The 8,003-nt window shown below is 36.5% G+C and overlaps 1 long non-coding RNA gene across 1 annotated transcript; it reads right to left on the minus strand.

Annotated features, from left to right (window-relative positions):
* Positions 1 to 1,213: 1,213 nt before the first annotated feature.
* On the minus strand, positions 1,214 to 3,489 carry LOC139850415 (uncharacterized). Its single transcript, XR_011760024.1, has 4 exons — positions 2,896 to 3,489; positions 2,750 to 2,781; positions 1,805 to 1,853; positions 1,214 to 1,308 (listed from the first exon to the last, which is right to left on the minus strand). It is a non-coding gene; the product is annotated as an uncharacterized lncRNA (long non-coding RNA).
* Between the last annotated feature and the right edge of the window lie 4,514 nt (positions 3,490 to 8,003).

Here is an 8,003-nt window from a genome sequence, read left to right on the forward strand (position 1 = left end):
AATGTTGGGTTTGCCACTTTTGGAATGATTTAGTCACTTTCATGCATTAAGACCAAATCTTACACACTTAATGCATATAGTACTTGTATAGGATGTTTGGTTTCTTTTGCAGGTGTTAGAAGGAGTAAAGGTGTCAAAATATGGTGTTCAAATTTTAGTCAAACAACTATACAACAGATACTAAATTTGGACTGGAGCACGCACAGTCGCACCATGGTCGATCGTAAAGGCAACCGTGTGTCAACGGCTACTTTTTGAATCCCACTATAAAAGGCAAACATTTAAGAGCATTTGAAGCTGACCCTCTTGCATATTTCAAAGGCTTATTTCCAATGATCACAAGTGCTTCAATTACTACTCAAATATGATCAAGCAAGAGAAGAGTCTATGATTTCATAGATATAGAATTGGGTTGTTGTAAACTTACTAATCAAAATCATTTATCTTGTGAGTTTACTTAATGTAATGTATGTCCTAGTATTGTCTTAGGATCATCATTGCATAGTGTATAAGTCTTGTAACTTCAATTAGTAGAAGCATATGCTAGCTTAGTGATCTACTTCCTTAAAGGGACTTTGGAAGTTGATTAATCTTATTTGGAGATTAATACTTGTCCAAGGTGAAGACAAGTTGATCTTGGTTGGAGTTGATCTTTTAAAGGGATAGAAAGATTAGGGTTGTTGTCTAACAAAGAAGTTGAAGACTTGTAAATCGGATCTCCACCGGGTTTGGAGAAAAGTGCTTAGTGAAGCAACAAACCCCGATTAGTGTAATCGGGGAGTGGATTAAGGTGGATTAGTTAACATCCACCCGAACCACTATAAATCCTTGTATCTATGTTCTTTACATTACTTCATTTATTATTTTGAACACCACACACATCAAGTTTGAGTTGAGTTAGTTGATCAAAGTTAAATCAAATTTGGCGATCAATCAAAAAAGTGTTAAAACAATGAAGATGATAGCATAAGAGTACACATGTGAAAGGAAACGATGGAAGTTAACCTTTAAAAAATAACATCTAAACACATATGTTCTGTCTCATGTAACAGAAAAATTCATGCATCAAATATATGTAATACTAATACTAATCTCTATTTAATATCATAAGCTTATATATCACAACATCTATAACCACCAGTTAGCCTACGAATGAAACGATAAAAACTCTTTTAAAAGTAAATTTGCCGCATCAATATTAAGGTTCAAGATAACAGATTCATCTAATCGATTATTCGGAAGATTTTTGCCGCAACAACTCAAGCTTTTGAAAATGCAGGCATACTTGGGGCATATTGTCCTAATGCACTGTCATTAATAGTCCAAAACAAAATATCAGAAATATACTATAAGTTTTAGTAGTTTTATTATAGGATAAGGAGTTGAACAATTGTGGAAATATAGAACTTATAGTCCACCAATCATGACATAGAACATAATGGTAATGGAAAGTCCTACATGAGTGTGATTGTGTATTTATGTTTAACAAAATACCATCCATACAACAAAATAATTGCATATAAAAGAAAAACAGTGAAGTAGTTGCTCTATCGATTATTAAACATATAAGCATTATGTTGTCGTGCACCTAAGCCCAAAATTTGCTACGGTATTTTTACATAAGACAAAACGCGGCTACGTACCTACAGGTTCAAGCTAACAGTCGGAGTGCAAAAGAGCAAAACGTAATTCGGTCAATAAATACATAAGCAAACAAACCAACCTCAATCCACATAACAATAGAAGAAGCTACAAAATTTAATTCGATTAAAAAAAAAAAAAAAAAAAAAAAAAAAAAACTTACCAATGTAGACTATTCAATGGCCAAGAAATAACCCCTTTTCGCAAACAACCTGACCATTACATATAGATAAATCAAAACAACTCTAATCCACAACAAACAAACGAACTCTGGTCACAGAACTAAAAGAAATTAAAAAACTCTATTCGATCGATAAATACATAAGCCATAAGTGAAATACCATGTGTACAGTGGCGGTACCAGGATTCCAAGTCACCGGGGGTAAAAAAAAAATTAAAAACCGTGGCAATTTTTTGGGCAAAATATGGAGATTTTGGGGCTAAAAATGGAGATTTTTAAGCAAATTATGGAGGTTTTGGGACAAAATTTTAACATTTGTGGACAAAATTTGAAGGTTTTGGGGTAAAATTTGAAGATTTTTGGGCAAGATTTAAAGGTTTTGGGGCAAAATATGTAGGTTTTGGGGCAAAAAAAAATCCAGTGGGGCAAAGTCGAAAAATTCAAAAAATTTACACTGAAAATTGTAAATTCACCGGGGGCGGCTGCCCCCGCCTGTCCCCATTAAAAACCGCCCCTGCATGTGTATTTAACAAATGTCACAAAGCACTACTTCACACGATAAATCAGTAAAAGAAATTAGAAACTCAATTCGATCTATAGATACATAAGCCATAAATGAAATACGATGTGTATCTAATAAATGCCAGATCTAGAAACCTATAACAAACAAATTTGCACAAAAGTTAGGTGCAAATTAAAGTATTCGGAGACTACGCGTATTATTCAGTAACAAATGCAAGTAAGTAAAATTTTAGAAATGGATGAATAAATGGTTTTAGAATGAACAAATTTTAGCAGAACAAAAAAACCTTTTGAACACCGTCAACGCTTAAAGCAAAGGAAAAGATTCTTTTTTAAGAAAAAAAAAATTTAGGGTTTGGGTTCATGCCTAACTTAAAATTAATGAGCTAATAACATAAATCATACCTTAAATGTTACAGATGTAGAAACTTTAATTCCTGAATTCCGTTCGCAGTTGGTTTGACATGGTTTGCACGTCCACAGTTAGTCACGACCATAAGAAAAGAAGGAAAACAATACAAACACAATGAACTGTAAGGCAAACAAATCACCTGCAACTAGTATATATGTAAACTTAGGTCCCAGTGAAACCCAAAAAGCAATGGAATATGGATGCTAGATAACCACCTACAGCAACAACATTATTAAATTATTAAATAAACAGACAACAAATAAAATTACAAAAAACAAATAACATACCTGAATCTTCGTTGTATCAATTTACATTATAAAACAACAAAAATAACAATAAAAATCGAAAGAAAATATGAAGAAAAAAAGCAGAAAGTTAACACAATTTGAAAATGGCAACGAAACCCTAAAATCGACCTCCAAAATCCATCCAAAAACCGGAGAAAAGGAAGAACCATAGCTGAATCATCGTTACGTTGTACGGTTTGTGCGGCATCCGATTCCGAACAGCAAAAGCAAAGATCCGAAATTTACCTGAAACCTAATTGATTCCGGCAACTTATGAAAACGCAATTGATTTCGTCCATTGGGGGTTGCCATCGGATTTGTGGAAGCAGATGGTGGCTGTGGCTGATGATGGTGGGAGCGGAAGTGATGGCGGTGGCAGCGATGGCAGCGATGGTCGATGGCGGTGGAAGGTGGTGGTTTAGAGGAGATGAGGATGTGTGGAGTCTAGTTTTGAGAGTAGGAATGAAGAAGAAGGTGCCGGAAGAATACTTTTAAATGGATGGGGAAAAATCGCTACACTATAACAGTAAAAAGTAGGTACGTGACGGGTCCTTATTGGGTATCATTTACGCGATTTAGTGTATTTAGTAATAATAATAAAATAATGATGATGATAATAATAGTAGTAGTACTAATAATAATAATAATAATAATAATAATAATAATAATAATAATAATAATAATAATAATAATAATAATAATAATAATAATAATAATAATAATAATAATGTGCGGCATCCGATTCCAAACAGCAAAAGCAAAGATCCGAAATTTACCTGAAACCTAATTGATTCCGGCAACTTATGAAAACGCAATTGATTCCGTCCATTGGGGGTTGCCATCGGATTTGTGGAAGCAGATGGTGGCTGTGGCTGATGATGGTGGGAGCGGAAGTGATGGCGGTGGCAGTGATGGCAGCGATGGTCGATGGCGGTGGAAGGTGGTGGTTTAGAGGAGATGAGGATGTGTGGAGTCTAGTTTTGAGAGTAGGAATGAAGAAGAAGGTGCCGGAAGAATACTTTTAAATGGATGGGGAAAAATCGCTACAGTATAACAGTAAAAAGTAGGTACGTGACGGGTCCTTATTGGGTATCATTTACGCGATTTAGTATATTTAGTAATAATAATAATGATGATGATAATAGTAATAATAATAATAATAATAATAATAATAATAATAATAATAATAATAATAATAATAATAATAATAATAATAATAATGTGCGGCATCCGATTCCGAACAGCAAAAGCAAAGATCCGAAATTTACCTGAAACCTAATTGATTCCGGCAACTTATGAAAACGCAATTGATTCCGTCCATTGGGGGTTGCCATCGGATTTGTGGAAGCAGATGGTGGCTGTGGCTGATGATGGTGGGAGCGGAAGTGATGGCGGTGGCAGCGATGGTCGATGGCGGTGGAAGGTGGTGGTTTATAGGAGATGAGGATGTGTGGAGTCTAGTTTTGAGAGTAGGAATGAAGAAGAAGGTGCCGGAAGAATACTTTTAAATGGATGGGGAAAAATCGCTACAGTATAACAGTAAAAAGTAGGTACGTGACGGGTCCTTATTGGGCGTACTTGTCCTCCTAGTATATTTGAGGCGGCTCAACGCGCTTTCGATGGAGCCCTTCGATCTTCCTTGGAGCGTATTGTTACTGCTTCAGGGCCTGGGTTTGGTGATTGGCAGTGGCGGCTTGCCACCTTGCCATTTGCATTTGGAGGGCTTGGTGTTTATTCTGCGGGAGATGTTCGTCATTATGCTTTTCTGGCTTCTCGATTACAGTCTGCTGCATTGCAGACCAAGCTCCTACGTCATGCGAGTATTGTTGGTCTTGGTCGTGCTTTTGAAGATGCATTGGGTCTGTTTAATAAAACTGTTGGGTTTGATATTTTAGGTAATCCGAGTGAGGTCGCTGCCCCAATACTCATGAAGAAATTGGCAGATGTTTATTTCACAAAGGTTACCGCTTCTGCAAAATCCACTTTTTCGTTATCTCCTCGACAATCGGCCTTATGGAAATCACAGCAGAGTGATCACACCTCTGCTTGGCTAAGGGCAGTCCCTATTTTGGGGTTGGGTCAGACGATGAACGCAAAGACTTAACAATGTGTGTTGTTCTACCGGTTAGGTGTTCCATTGTTCTCTATCTCGACGGCATGCTCTGCCTGTTCAAGGGTTTTACTGGGGATATTATCAGGGATCACGCGGTGTCTTGTGCTGGTATGGTGGGTATTAAGCATCGACATAATATTGTCCGGGATTCCCTTGTTGATGTTTGTTATCGATCTGGGATTTCAGCGAGAAAGGAGGTTGACATTGGGTTGTCTGGAGGGAACGACAGGGCCCTCAGACCTGCAGATGTGTTACTTTATTCCTGGGATTGTGGTCGCGATGTTTGTGTTGACTTGACAGGGTCTTCTCCTTTGACACAGTCTGGGCTTTCTGACTTTGTCCCTGGACGTGCTGTGATTGATGCGGCTCGTCGGAAGCGGGTCAAGTACGAATCTAGTTGTCTGGCGATTGGTTATGGTTTCATTCCTTTCTCATTTTCTTCCCTTGGGGAATTAGAGAAGGAGGCTGTTTCTTTGCTAAAGTGGGTTCAGAAGAGTTCGATGGCGCAAGATATTGGTGCCGGTGCTGCTGCTCATATTTTTACTAGGATAGGTTTTGCTATTGCTAGAGGTGTGGGGCTCAGATTGTCTCTAGGCTTCCCACTAATTTTTTGTAAGTTTTAAAACTTTTAAGTTTATTATAATAATAATAATAATAATAATAATAATAATAATAATAATAATAATAATAATAATAATAATAATAATAATAATAATAATAATAATAATAATAATAATAATAATATGGGCTTTGGAGGGCTCAGACTCCTCCGTGTGCTCGAACATAACCTCTTTTTTAGTGTCGGGTGTCTGATTACCCATTGATTGAACAGTCTTCTCAGATTCAGAATCAAAGTCACTAATGATTATGGGATTAAAAGTAGACATCTAAAACTCAATGGAAATATACCAAGTCAGTACACATATAACATAAATAACCATATACGTAGTAATGTAAGCAAATCACATAATGACTAAAGTCGGGTTGTAGTATAGACTCGCTAATGTGCCCTAATGACGCAGTCATACACACTAATACAAATCCTAGTTCTCTACAATCGTTAGCTCTAATACCAACTATAACACCCCGTCAAAATCCATTAACGGTGTGTTAATCATTAGGTCCCACAGTAACGGTCACGCCTTGAGATGTTTTTCAATAGCATTCACATTTATTATATAAAAGAGTTTTACTTAATAAAAATTAAAATGGAAATCGTTACAACCGAAAAGTAAATGTAATAACTAAAACATAGCATTATGTTTATAAAGTAAATGCGAATGTATAATGTCTTTGAGTAAAAAGCTGGACTCCAGCTAAAACGGTATGTCACCTTCTAAACAATGCAGAAGCTAGCTCTTAAGGACTTGAGATAAAACATGAAAAACTAGTCAACGTAAAGTTAGTGAATCCACATTGTTAAATAACCAATACTAAAGCATTAACCACGAGATTTCGTATAAAAACATTGTAAAAAGCATATACATCTTATGAGCACTTGAATACAAAGCTTAACACTATGAGCATGTGCCTAAGTGATTTCCTTTTCCCTATCTTAGTATACACATGTTCGGCTGTACATTTTAAGAAATAACATGCACCGCAGTATGCAGGGTGAGGTTTGTCAAACCTAACATATCTGTCCATATGATTCGCGCTTACTTAAAGTAATTGTCATATTCAAGCTAAAGGATTTTTGAACAGTAACTCATGTGTATAAAAGTTTAGTACTCGTGTCTAAAATGTAAATCAGTTTAAAGTAGCATGCATCTCATCCCAAAAGTAGGAATTTAAAATGGGAGCTATGAACTCACCATAAGCCCAGCAAGTAATTCACCGGACGTGAAGAGTAAGTAGTAAGACCTTGATCGAGAACTCAACCTAGAGAACAAGTTGGTCAATAAGGTGTCTAAGATGCTAGGTCGGTCCATAGGGTACACATAGTCTGAAACGACCCTACCCGTTATTAGACGCAAAACTTTTTTTTAAAAAGGTTGATCACCTCTGTCTGTTATATCCCGCAGCGCGCCAGATTCAGCAGCGGCGCGGCTTACTGTAACACCCCGTCAAAAATCCCTTTAACGGAATGTTAACTCTGGTCCCAGTGCTTGGCGCTGACTTCTACGTAACAGCAATATTCTACAGCGGAAGCAATTAATACCTGAGAATAAAACACGCAAAACGGATCAACAATAATGTTGAGTGAATCTACAGGTTTTAAGTAAACAATACAGTATGTTTAAGAAATACATTTCGAAAACGGTTATTAGTGGAAGACCACCAAGGTTCAATGTTAAAATTTTGTAGACAACTCCGTGTCCCATTTCAAAAGTTTGTTGACACTACCATGTCAAGTTTCAATCATTTGTAGACAATACCATGTCAAGTTTCAAATATTCGTAGACAATACCATGTCAAGTTTCAAATATTCGTAGACAATACCATGTCAAGTTTTATCTCATTTGTTCGTAAACCACAGTTTTAAATGACGTTGTATAGTATCTGAAAAACAGTTATCAGAAAATAGTTTAAGTTCCTTGACCACGAGATTTTACAAGTACAACTCCAAGTTGCGAAACGTTTGCATAATCTATGAGCACCTGAATACTAGCAATGACCCGAGTATAGAATCCACTATACCCGCCTTTACCTCATAAATATGTTATACACTTGTACGAATGTATTATGTTCAAAATAAATGCACCACAGTTTTTATAGCGGGTGAGGTTGTCAACCTAACGGATCCGTCCATCTAAATTGTGCCTACACCGATGGTATTTAAAGTATTCAAGCTAGAGGCTTTGTGTACAAACTCAATATGCAGATATAGTACTCGTGTCAATACAA

This window comes from Rutidosis leptorrhynchoides, chromosome 5 (assembly GCF_046630445.1).
Source record: "Rutidosis leptorrhynchoides isolate AG116_Rl617_1_P2 chromosome 5, CSIRO_AGI_Rlap_v1, whole genome shotgun sequence".
NCBI lineage: Eukaryota > Viridiplantae > Streptophyta > Magnoliopsida > Asterales > Asteraceae > Rutidosis > Rutidosis leptorrhynchoides.